The sequence below is a fragment of the Canis lupus genome, chromosome 1 (genome assembly GCF_011100685.1).
Source record: "Canis lupus familiaris isolate Mischka breed German Shepherd chromosome 1, alternate assembly UU_Cfam_GSD_1.0, whole genome shotgun sequence".
NCBI lineage: Eukaryota > Metazoa > Chordata > Mammalia > Carnivora > Canidae > Canis > Canis lupus.
This window is the reverse complement of record NC_049222.1, coordinates 62,029,638-62,043,553: the sequence shown is the minus strand read 5'-3', so window position 1 is coordinate 62,043,553 and position 13,916 is coordinate 62,029,638. Positions and strand designations below refer to the sequence as shown.

Genomic DNA, 13,916 nt, shown 5'->3' with positions numbered 1-13,916 from the left:
ATTTCTTTTTGTTTTCAGCATCTGTTCAGAACATGGGGATAATATATGTCCAATGCATATATTTGAAAGAAAGCTTGATATCATCAGAACTTTTAGAATCTCTCTTTTTATTAGTATTATATCAATTAAAGTGTGCATTTTCTAAATTATTATGAAATGGTGTCACCATGGAAACAGTTGCTGTTTCACTCTTTGCTCAAGGGAATTTAATATCTCATCTTCAAACTATGAGGCATGGGGGTGTGATTAGCAATATATGGGACTAAGGCACAATCAATGTGATGCTGCTTGTGTATCAGATTAAATTTTTTGCTGAGTCATTATACGTGACATGTAAGAGGAGATTTGGCAAGAGGACAATTATGAAATAGGCGGAGTAAGAAAAGAATGCTGGAAAGAGGGAGAGTGACCAAAAATTAATTTAAAAGTGGGGGAAATTTAGCAAACTCAGCAAAATGAAAGAACTAAAGCTGAGAAAGTATAACTAATGAGTTGTAAGATTTTGGCATCTATTCTGTTTTATGGACTCATTCAATGCATTCATGTCTCTTTGGGTCCAGATCCTGAGGTCACAGCTGTTCTTAGAAGCCATGTGGGTGGGAGCTGGGAAATTACCCAAATATGACAGCACTGGCTGACGTGTTGTTACCTCTGTGTCAAAGGTGATGGCTAGTACTGAGATGCTACCATTATGCTGCTGCAGCCTCCTAGGAAATTTGTGATGAGATTTTAGGATGATTTGGACAACAAAACATAACTTCTCACTTCTTTAAGTGTGGGCTGCACATAGTGACTTCTTTTCAAAACAATATAAAGAGGGAGAAAAAATTAACTTGACAGTGGAAAAACTTGACAGACTATCTCAGCTATATAACTAAGGTTCACATCAAAGGTGGTAAGTCACGTTGATAGTATCTACCCTTGATATGATATGGTAAGAACTGCACTTTACCTGTGTTCTTTCTCCTAATCTTGGTCTAACCATGGACAAAAATCTCAATTGAGAGACTCTAAAGAATACCTGACCGGTACCTCCCCACAATGGTCAAAGTCAAAAAACAAGGAAACAGTGGGATCTCCCACCAGTGGGGATTGGCAGTCTTGCTGCTGAAACAGAGGGCTAATTAGACACCGGTAAATATCAAATTTTGAAAAACTAGAAAAAATAAAATTAAAAAAATCAAACTTGAAGTCACTCCTATATATAGGAGATTACTGCAATTTCAGAGTTGTGTTTGCCTTTTTAAAAAAATAACTAATTGGTCTGATCTTAATTTTTATTTGTCCATAGAAGATGTCTTTAAATGTCACAAGAGTTGTTAGTAACACTTTTTATTTTCTAGCGAAATTGTATTTTCTGGTACTATATGATGCTAGAAAACAATACAAGTTTTAGTTAAACTGGATAATTTTTTAATAAATAAATCGTAAGTAGAAGTCTAATTTTTTTAGAGTATGTTTTCTGTTAATAAATATATTTTTTTCTGTTAATAAATATTAAATCCAGTGTAGCCAATAACTTTTTTTAAAGAAAAAATCTCATACATGTTCTTCCTCCCACTGTGCCTCTGGGTGTAGTAAAGGCACTCCCTAATGAAAACTTCCAAAGTTTTCTTTTCATTCTGCAATGTTACGTGGAGGAGCCATTAATCAGGCTATGTTGATTTAGTTACATGCACCGGCCACAGTGTAATTTATCACTATAAGCCTGTGCTGTGGTCCCCTTTCCTGTTGTTTCCTGGATGTTTCCTTGCCTGTGTCAGCATGGTGATTGATTTTTTTTTACTTTCTCTAGTGTAAAAGTAGTAGACACATGTTTTTGCTGCCTATGCTTTGGTATTTTATGAACCATATTGAGAATGCACATAAAACTAACAGTTGAAGGAAAAATGGTTTTGTTAAAAATGTTAAGAAATCAGAATAATAATTTGTGATATAACCTATTAATATATGTCATCATTGGGACGCCTGGGTGGGTCAGTAGTTGAGCGTCTGCCTTTGGCTCAGGGGATATTCCCAGGTCCTTGGATTGAATCCCACATCAGGGTCCCCACAGGGAGTCTGCTTCTCCCACTGCCTCTGCCAATGTCTCTGCTTCTCTCTGTGTCTCTCATGAATAAATAAATACATTCTTAAAAAATATATATATATATCTGTATCATCATTGTCCTTGAAATTAAAGTCCTCAATAGAAAGCCAAATCACCATTTCTATACTTCTACTGCTATGTGTATATTTAACATACAAGGAATATTAGATACAGATTAATCCCATTGGTTGTATTAATCGACCCAAAGCACTTATGCTTGTAGTTAATAATTTTTATCTTCTGAGATTTATGTTTTAAGATGAAGATTCTGGAGCTCATTTTAAATTTGGTAAGATATGTTATTGCAACTAAAAATAAAATCAATGTGATCTGATCAAAACATATATGAATAATGAATTTAAATAAAACAATGTGACAAAAGCAGTTAGAAAAACTCCTCCATATCATCTTGTCACAGAAAAATAATAACAAGATTTAAAATGTTCATAGTGCTATTTTTTGGACAATAGAACAGATATGAAGCTAACAAAATACAGAAACGATTTTGCCCATCATGTTAAGTAATCAGCATATTGATATGCCATGAAAGCATAGGCCTCCAAGATCTCTAGGACTGGAAAGAAATTCTAAGGTCAATTCCTGCGTCAACTCATGCAGGGCCTAAGACATCGCCATCCAATTTTTGCTTGAACTCTTCCAGTGAAAAGGTTGGTTACTTGCTGAGAGCAGTTCTTTCATCTTGAACAACATGATGGATAGAAGTTTATAATGTTAAATAAAAATCTGTCTTCTTGCAATTTCCATCAGCTTTACCTGATTCTGCCTCAAGTGGGTAAATCTCATAGCCACAACAAAGTGAGGATCACATGGACTAATGTGTAGATTGCTGGGTGTTTGTTTCTCTTTTCTTTATTTCTTGAAACACAGCTTTGATTACATCATTCCCCAATACAAACATTTCCAATGGCTGCCCTGCTGCCAACAGAATGAAGTCTAATTTCCTTTATTTCTACAAGGGATAGTGACCAATATCTATCCCAAAATTCTGCATTATTTTTTATTGCTATCTTCACTGAGGCATTTATCTCTTTCTCCCTTGTATGTTAGTTATTTATATATATGTCAGCTTCCTCCCACTCCACAGTGACATCCTTAAGAGTAGTATCTCTGTTTGATATAATTTTGTATTCCTACAATCTCAATCTTACATGACACATTGTAGCTCTTCAGTAATAAAAGAATAAATCATGTCCTCAAAAAATGGACATGCTCCAGATGGCTTTGATAGAACAGAACACAATAGAACTATCCCTTCTCTTGTCCTTGACACTCAACTTCTATTAATGCAGCCTAAAGTTGCCTCTACTATTTTAACAGCTAAGTCATGCTGCAAGTTCATTCTGACCTTGCAGTCAACTCCAACTGCCAAATCCTTTCACATGAATTGCTGCTAATCCTGTAAGTATGAAGTGAATTTTTTTTTTCAGAAATGTAGAACTTCATGTTTTTAGCTCTTAAATTTCTCCTTGTTTTTTCTGGCTCATGCTGTCAGCCTGTTGAGGATATTTTGACTCCTGATTCCAACATCTCTCCTATTAACTCTCTTGTCTTGTATCATCTAAAACATTGATAGTCATGTTTTCTCTTTCTTCATCCAAATATTAACCAAATATTGAAAACTTACTTGGCCAAGGGTGGAAACATGGGCATGCTAGCAGACAGAGATCTCCTTCCAGATGGCAGCAGTCCAGTCGTCAATACTTGTTTGGTACTGTCAATCAATCAGATAATACTATGTATAATAACTATCACCAGGTTTAGGAGTTTTTCACTGTTTCACCAAATCTCAGAAGAGATTTTGCTGAATGTCTTGTAGAAGTCACAATAAACTCCCTAATAAATTTTAGTGTTTTGAATAACTGTTTATTAAAGTCCTTGAAAGTAATATATTTATTAAACACCTATTGAGTTTGAGGCTCTCTCCTACACATGGAACAAAACTTAACCTTTTTGAATACTATCAGTTCCAGATGTTATTATCCTGATTTTAAAGATAAGAAACAAAGTTTCAGAATGGTATATACTTATCAGAGACCTCACAGCTGGCAAGTATCAGGACCAGGCTTCCAAACTAGGATCCAGCGAATACAATTCTAAGTCTGTCCTTAAGCCTTTTCTTTGCTTTAGTTCTTACATCCAGTCCATCAAGAGCAAGTCCTGCCAACCCCATCTCCAATATCTATTTCCAAAATTCAATCTTTCCTTTTATCTCTGCAATATTCTGTTGACCATCATCTCTTTCATGGATCCTATAATAGTATCCTATCTGATCTCTCTGTTTGTACTATTGCCCTTTATAGTCAATTCTTTACAAAACAACCAGAAAGTTCTTTTCATCCTAAATCAGATTATGCTATTCCTCCCCTTCAATACACTCCAATGGCCTCCCATTGCACTAGCAAAAAATTTAAATGCATGTTATGGACCATATGCCCTCAAAAAATTAGGTATCTGATTATCCCTTAAGTATTTGCTACATTACCTTCCATTTCTCATATTGTGGCCACACTGGGTTTTCCTGACAACCCTTACATATCACCAAGCTTACTTCTTCTTCCTAGAAAGTTCTTCTAACATATTCTTATACATCTGGTTCTATCTTAGATCAAGGGCTCAGTTCAAATATTCTCTCTTCAGAGAAGAGTTCTTTCCTTCTCACCTATCTTATTTGTCTCTTCCTAATTCTATTATTTTGGTGTGTTATTCACTTCTCATATATTTAGTTAAAATTACTTTGATTTATTGATACCTTTTCTATAAAAAAAAAATTTCCCCTCTTAAATAGGAATTCCATGGGTGCAGAGACTTCTATTGTATTTTTCAGTACTACATCCTCCAAACCTAGCTGACAGAAGACTGGGGAAATCTGGGTTAAATCAATGAAATAATTTTTTGATTTCATAATTAACTGAAGTAAGAAGTCTTTCTTCTGAAAAAGCAAGAATTTTCCTAGCATGTATATAGTAACTTAGAAATAAAGGTAAAAACTAAATAGTGTGGAATTAAAAAAAAGAAAGAAGCACATTTCATACTAATAACTTAGGAATACAAATGAAAGTAAAACCACATTAGGAAGGAATGTACTTTCACACATCCTGACAGTATTTTTCAGTTTAAGATGTATCATTTCTGGCACATGAATTAGAGGAAATACCTGTGAGTGACAGTGATGGGTATGAATAGAAATATAGGCAAAGGTGTGAGGGTGCTTTATTTCTTGTAAGAGAATATTTAAAATCTTTCTTCAATAATTTATGCAAATTTATCTATAAAGCTAATGTTGTATAACTTAACAGGCATTAGTATCAGTGGTAATATCTCTCAAGTGATTTTTTATTTAAGCTAACTAAAAAAAAATCTCTACACTTAACAAAATCATGTTCCATAATTCCAGGAGTTAAAGAGAAAATTACTTTTATTATACATAAAAAGGCTTAAATATATGTAAATATGCAAAAATCTTAAACATAATTTTATAGCAAATTATTTGGTAAGCTTCTACACATTACTCAGTATATTATTTTAGTATATGAGCTGCCGAAGTGAGCACTGCTCAGTATATTATTACATTTAAGAATTTATGTTCATAAAATAATTTTACTTTCATTGGAAGGATTTTAGGGGAAAATTTGAACACGTTTTCACAAATAGATATTTCATTATTCAAAATCAAGCATAAATATGTTTTAAAATAAATAAATAAATAAAATAGGTTAAAGGAGGGAAAAAATGTCTGGAACATTAAAAAAAAAATTGTCTGGAGCAGAGATTCCCATTTTTAGAGTCAGGGAAACCTCTCTGAGAAGGTGGATCTTTGAGCTTAAACTTCAGTGGTGAGAAGAAACCAATTATATCCACTTCCTGGAGAAGAGTCTTACAGCCAGAAGACCAATGAGCAAAAAATGCTAATGGGAGAATAAATTTGATTTGTTTTAGGGATAAAAGGAAAACTGAAGGGATTCTTTTTTTTTTTTTTTTTTTTAAGTAAGCTCCACAACCAGTGTGGGGCTTGAACTCATGACCCTGAGATAGAGGATTTAAGTCATACAAACAGAGGATTCTCTAACCACCACTGAATTAAATTAGAAATCAATAGCAAAAATATGTGGCAAATCCCTAAATATTTGTAAATTAAACACATTTGTAAATAACCCATAAGCCAAGGAAGATATTACAAAAGAAATTAGAAAACGTTCTGAATTAAATGAAAAATTTAAAAAATATTGTGAGATGTAGCTAAATTAGTATTTGGGAGAAAACTTTATAGCTTTAAACTTAGTATTAGATATGAAGGATGATTAAAATCAATGACTTTAGCTTCTTCCTGAAGAAACTAGAAAAATGAGAAAATTCAATGCAAATTAACATAAAGGAGGAAATAAAAAGATAATAGAGATCAATAAAGTAAAATTTAAGGAACAGTAAAATAATCGATAAAAATTAATGAGACAAAATGTGGTTCTTAGAGATGATCTGTAAAGCTGATACATCTCAGTCCAAACTAATATGGAGAAAAGAGAAAGAAGATAACAACGTACTAACATCAGGAATCAGCGAATGCACATCATTTCAGATCTTACAAACATTAAAAGGTTAGTAAGGTAATATTATTGCCAAATTTATGACCATAGATTTGACAAATTATATGAAATGGGAAATTTCTCCAAAAGATAAAAGCTACCAAGCTGACTCAGATGTATTCTTTTTGGGGTTTATTTTGTCCCATTACAGAGGGGCTTCCATTACAGGGTATGATGCTGAGTATTTGTGCTTCTCTTTTCTCTCTTTCCGAAAGTCAAACATAGCTTTTTTTACATGTTTGTACCAAAAAAGAAAAGAAAGAAATCTTAGAGGAGGGTATCTAACCTTTGGCAATTACAGTGGCCATGGCTGGGCCATTCTTTTGGCCAACAGGCTAGACACAGTGATTGGCAGACTCTCAGAGCCACAAGGAGTAGGGGAAGGCATCCCTAAAAAGGGCCTGGTGTTATCGAAGGAAAGGGGAAAGACATGTTTGGTTGGCAAAACCGACATATGTTCCAAGATCTGTAATTAAGGAATTTTGTGGGAAAGTGCAGAAGACTACAAAGATCAAGTTTGAGCAATATCAGTTGAAATTGGTTTGTTCGGGAGTCAGACAATAAAGCATCTTGTTTCTCTAGTGACTGGAACTGAAAAATCCATTACAGTGATCCATAATAAAATCAATCTCTTTTTTATTTATCATAGTAAATGATTGGGGATACAAACACACAAGCAAGCAAGCAAACTTACATGGCCACTAACATAGATAAATGGTTATAAAAACATAATGATTATACTGTACATAAGTGGAATAATGATTATCATATCACTGCCCCTTGTCATTTCTGACATCTACTAATGCCTGGATCAGCTGCATCACTGATTTTTTTTTTTCCGGATTCATTGCTACTTTCCCTAAATACTCTTACTACCTTAATTCTTGTTCATTTTAATAAATATGACAATAATACCTCCAGTACCTCACCTCATGTATATCTGAGCCAAGATTTGATGGATGCCAACTGCAACATCCACTGATTGTGTTTCCTTAATGTTACTTTAAAAAACTATCCTGCATCCAGGTAGGGGGTAAGCTATTCTACTACAGTCCATTCTGAAAGTGACATTGCAGTATCCATAAGATGGCTTTCTGTGTTTCTGATGTCTCAAAAGTCATGCTTCTTTAAAGATGTTGAGGAATTTCCAACGTAATCTATAGTTCATAACTCTTAACATAGAGAAAGAAATATACATGCATTTATGTAGCGTGAATAGCTTACAAGAAATTTTCGTAACAATTTCTTTTTCACAAGTGATGAAATGGAAACAAGTGACTCTTGTGGAGAAGACCTCTTCTCAGTCTCAGCACTATTCACATTTGAGGCCAGATGATTTTTTGTTTTAGAGAGCTTTCCAGTGCACTGAGATGCTTAGCCGATTCCCTGGCCAATACCCACTAGTGCTCCCCCACCACTGCTCTCCCATTTGTGATAAGCAAAAATGCGTTGGTCATCGACAAATATCTTCCGGGGGGCTAAATTGCCCCCAGTTGAGAACCACTGGTCTAGAGGCTGATATAGCTATAACTATAATCATCTTTAACTGTTTATTAGTGGGAACTGAAATGTGTCTTATAAAAATTGTTACCTGAACCTGAAAGAAATTTGATGCACTGAACCATATGGATACAGAGACTGGGTATTTCTTAGCATCGCTCCAGTGATGTAGGTCTCTGAAAATAATGACATTGTTCTATAACCCAAAGGCCGATGCTCAATAACTTTGCTGAAGTTCCGGATCGAAATATGTATGTGTGTTGACTAAACAAGAGAATGGCATCTCTAAACAATTTATTTTTAAAGCTTTGTACACTCAGTCCAATGATAAGTTAGATTCTCTCCAAGAATTAAAAAATGTATTTCTTGTCTGACGTGAAGTACAAAATGAAGAATCACCAGAGAAAATGCAATGACTGGACCATTCAGCCCAGCCCAAATAAACACTTTTATTTCCTCTCTTTTTCTAAAACAAACAACACTCAACCAAAAGTTTATCTTTTCTTTATTTGGATTTCTGTTGTGGTGCTCCCATCACACAGCAAAAGTGCAATGTTAGTGAACAAGCATGCCTCAGTAGAGGCACATAAGGCATTGATTACAAATGAATTCCAAATAATTAGTGGAGGAGATCATGAAATGTTCAGAGGGGGGAAAAAGGGGGCTGAATTTCAAACAGGAGGGGGTCTGAGCCATTAATGGGTAATCTGCACGACTTTTGTTAATCCCCCGGGGCTCCTGTTACAGGTGGTTCATATTTCTAAGCAGTGAAGTATGTGAGATGAATGGAAAATTTCTCCTTAACATTTTCCACTACCCAACCTTAGCATGAAAAGCCCTATACCAGATCAGGCGGCTGGTTTATTATAACTTCTAATTCAGAAACATCTCACCACTCGGTATTCCCACCCTTTGCTACTCACCAGAGATTTTCCTTTCTTCATTTTCCTCGTATAGAATTTCTTTTGGAGAAAGTTTGCAGTTAACTTTTAATATAGACGAGAAGTATTATTTAGTTTTGAAAAGACTGGAGCACTTGAGTCAATGTTCATATTTATTAGGTCTGAGCAGGGGAATTCATGTTTTAAAAAAAGTTTCATATATTGTACAAATGAAATGGCTCTAGCTTCTACCAATAGTTGCAGGGGAGATGAATTAGAAAAATGTGGATTACTTTATATATATATATATATATATATATATATATATATATCATCTGCGTTTAAGAAGTACTAAAAAAGTATGTGAAGTGAGTCTTTAATTTTATTCAAAAAAAAAAAGGAAAAAAAAAACTACTTAGATGGACAAATGTGCAAATACAGAGAACCAAAGACTAACAACAACCCAAAATAAGTGGTGCTTTGCCTGCCCCTGAACAAAGGAAAGAAAATATTACACTGACGCTTTTATCTTTCACATTTAAATTATTCTTATATTTAGTCCCGTGAGCTCCTGCCAGAGTCTCTAATTCTAGTGAAGTTGGTCTTATTTCATTAAAGTGCTAACTTTCTTTCTCTCCCTGTGCCTTCCTGCTTTTCCTTTGCAGAGGCATTCCACTCACCCTTTGCAACTTGTCTTGTACAACTCCCCTGATACTAATTACGAAAGCTATTTCTGTCAATTTCTAAATATATTTAGATCTACAGCTTTGCACAGTTCTCTGGAGTTTTTAATGAGGTACAGCCCTGGCTGTAGGTTTGGAGTCATCAGAGGAGACCTCAAGGAGGTGACATGCAAATAGGACTCTAAAGATATGTGGGATATTTCATAGGGAAGCAAAAATATAAAAGGCATTGATGTGTGTTTCTTATGTTGTTTGTCCCCTCCACCTCCTTGTATTCATAACAGCCATTTTGAATCTTTTAAACCTTTTATTAAAAATTGGAAAATGCAGGGGCAGCTGGGTGGCGCAGTCCATTAGGTGTTCAACTCTGATTTCAGCCCAGGTCATGATCTCAGTTATGAGATCGAACCCTCAGTCGGGCTCTGTGCTCAGCAGAGTCTGCTTGTCCCTCTCCCTCTGCTCTTTCCCCTAAGCTCTCTCCCTCTCAAATAAATAAATGGGTAAAATCTTAAAAAAAAAAAAAAAAAGACTTGGAAAATACAATCAGGACTTTCTTAGTGCTGTTAATGTATGTTGTTGTAAGCAATTTGTTTGTGAACTACTATCCCCACCTCCAATCTCTTTCCTTCTAATGATTCATTCTCCATTGCTACTAAAATTCTTTTGCTGATATGCAGATTGTATTACATTAATCCTCTACTTTAAAGATTTTATCTGCTCTTCTTTGCCTATAGCACAAAATCCAAACTCCTTATCATGGCATGTAATTAAGATCGTTCATGGTTCGATCCCAACTCCCTCTACAGCCACATTTTCTGCATCTCCCCTGCTCTTTCTCTGCAGTTAAGGACCCAAATACTTGCAGGTCCTCAAGTATATCCTGTTCAGCATCCCTCAAATACATTACAGGTTCGGTTCCAGACCTCTACAATAAAGCGAATACCACAATAAAGCTAGTCAAATGAATTTTTTGGTTTCCTCAGTGTACATAAAAGTTCATATATATTGTAGTCTATCAAGTTTTCAATAGCATTATGTCTAAAAACATAATGTACCTATCTTAATAAAAAATACTTTATTGCTAAAAAATTCTACCGTCTGAGCTTCCCATGAGTTGTAATCTCTTGATTACAGATCACGCTAGCAAATGTCATTACAGTGAAAAAGTTTGAACTATTGCAAAAATGACAAAATATGGCTTAGAGACACAAAGTGAGTAATGGTATTGGAAAAATGGTGCCAGTGGATTTGCTCGATGCAGGGTTGCCACAAACCTTGAATTCGTAAAAAAAAAACAAAAAACAAAAAACCCCACAATATTCCGCAAAGTGCAGTAAAGTGAAGCGCAACAAAATGAGGCATCTCTGTATTTTCCTGTATCTTTATAATAATAGCTAATGCTGCTCTAAGTCCTGTAGGCAGATTAAGCCATTTAATCCCCAAGCAACTCTTTGAAGCAAATACTGTTATTTCTGTTTTGTAGAAATGAGAGGACTGAGGCACAGAGATTGTGCTCAATAGTAGTAGTTGGTCACTCGGTATGTGTCAAGCTGGAGTCAGGATTTGAGCCCAGGCATTCTAATCCCAGAGTTAGTTTTTCCTCTTCTTTCCACCCATGTTTGCCTGACACAGTTCAATTCATTCTTCAAGGTCTAGCTTTGATTTCATTGTTTTCTTAAATTTTACTTTGATCCTCCTACCCCAGACTGAGTTAATGATTATCTTCTGAGCCACTGCTCTTCTTTAAATATTCTTCAAAAATACAGTTATAAGACTATAAGACATATATTGCAATTAATTATTTATATGACTCCTCTTAATTCTGATCAGGTTCCAAATCTTATGTTTTTTTTTTTTAACTCAGTGTGAAGCACTGAGTTTTACTTGTCAATAAATAAATGAATAAATAGTTAAACGAACACCTTCTTTAAAAAAATGTATTTATTTAAGCAATCTCTACACCCAAGATGGGGCTTGAACTCATGACCCTGAGATTTAGAGTTGCATGCTCTACCAACTGAGACATCCAAGCCCCCCAAACATCTTTTAATTTAGTTAATGGTAGGTATGTAGCCTTTTACTGAATTCATTGTCGTTATAGACCTGCTAGGATAGCTGAGTGGTGGAATGGATGGGTGATTTTAATTCTTTTCCTTCCTTTTTTTTTTTTTTTGCTTATCTGCATGCAATCATACTTTTTCCAAAAAGAAAAAGAAAATATGGATTATTTAGAGTAATTTTAAAACTTGGGGGATCTAGACAATGATAATAAAACTAGTGCATATTAAAACAATATCCTGAATTAAGAAAGATGTTCTGTGTCCTCTTAAAAAAAAATGACATACCTTCATCGAGATATATATTAAAATGCACAGTAAAAGTACCAGAGTATCTCAGTTTATTTTAGAATACATGAAATGTGGAAGACTTATACTTTTATTTTCTGCAGTAAACCACCTAATCTAGAATGGACAAAGTTCAGCTGAATTTCCCAGGTAATGGCAACGCGGTGGACTTGACCCGGAAAGGTGCTAGCTTTGAGTTATGATGCAGCTTCCACAGTGGTTCCCTGTTTCATCTTGCCCACTACAGGTGATTTTAGGATAAATAGTTTCTGGCTTAAAATGTATACAGCCTCTTAGATCAAAGGCAACCCCTTTGAACTGCATCCAGAAACACCCTGGTTGCCGGTTAGAGCCGCGGTGCACAGACGTTAATACGATCCATCTGGCTGAGACTCTTAAGCAACCAAGCTGCTGCATTTTGTAGTAGCAGAAATGATCCAGTGGCTTTCACGATAGCCCCCGCTCTTTCACGCTCTTGTAATAGGCTGGCAAACACAAAAATAATGGGTGAGACATTCTGCATAAAAAGGGCAGTTGTAACATCTGTGTAAATCAGCAAAAAAGGGATAGTCTGGGTTTTTGCTATTGTAGTGATTTGCAGGTATCACAGGATTTAACATCAAGCAGTGTGATGCATGCTAGATATGTGTTAATGCACCAAAGAATGATTCACCATCAAGAAATTGCATTTTTTTCTTGAGTTTCATTTTTGACATTTGGTATTAAAGGGAAACAATATGTTCCAAAGGTAGTTGATATTCACCAGAGAAATTTAGTTGCACAGTTTAAATATTATGGCATTTCTAAGCTAATACAAAAGAAATTGTTACTTTTTTACTAGATACCGCCAGCACACCGTGTGGGTGTTCAGAAATCAATTAAAAATAAAATGCAGTGAAGTAAGTCAGTCGGAGAAGGACAAACATTATATGTTCTCATTCATTTGGGGAATATAAATAATAGTGAAAGGGAAAATAAGGAAAGGGAGAAGAAATGTGTGGGAAATATCAGAAAGGGAGACAGAACGTAAAGACTGCTAACTCTGGGAAACGAACTAGGGGTGGTAGAAGGGGAGGAGGGCGGGGGGTGGGAGTGAATGGGTGACGGGCACTGGGTGTTATTCTGTATGTTAGTAAATTGAACACCAATTAAAAAAAAAAAAAAAAAGATCAGGGGAGAGGATAGGTCATGTGATCTGTCAGATATCCTTATAATAAAAAAAAAATAAAAAAAAAATAAACCTACATCTTTGAGGGGTAAAAAAAAAATAAATAAAAAAATAAAATAAAATAAAATAAAATCCTCTAGTTCTTATGAATCATGCCAAATCCAGCAATCTGCTTTTCAAAATTTGTACTAGACTAACACTGTTTTCCACAAATCATATTGGTTTTGAAAAGTATGTGCTATATAAAAGCTGACTCAGAACATTTAAAAAAAAAATAAATAAATAAAATGCAACCTATTTTAGGATTCCAGTTCTGCACTGGATGTATATATATAAAATATAATATATAATATATAATATATAATATATAATATATAATATATATATAATGCAATATACATATATTGCAAATATATATTTGGGATTGCATAATATATTGTTTTCATCAAAACAGAAGTGTCAAGTTTTTTGAAGATAAAGCAGGATATTTTTAAATGAGAAAGGCAATATGTAAGTAAATACTTTAAAAATAGATTCTTTAATTTTGTAGAATTTTCTCAAGTGAAATTTTCCCAACTTCTTCCCCCTTCTCTTTACCACGCTGCTAGAGAATTAGTGAATCTGTCTGGTGGAGAAGAATTTTGTTTTA

General features: G+C 34.6%; 1 long non-coding RNA gene across 1 annotated transcript in view; it reads left to right on the top strand.

Moving 5' to 3' along the window:
- LOC106558802 overlaps positions 1-13,916 on the top strand; it is a 236,476-nt gene that overhangs the window by 33,367 nt on the left and 189,193 nt on the right. The gene's annotated exons all lie outside the window — the stretch shown is intronic.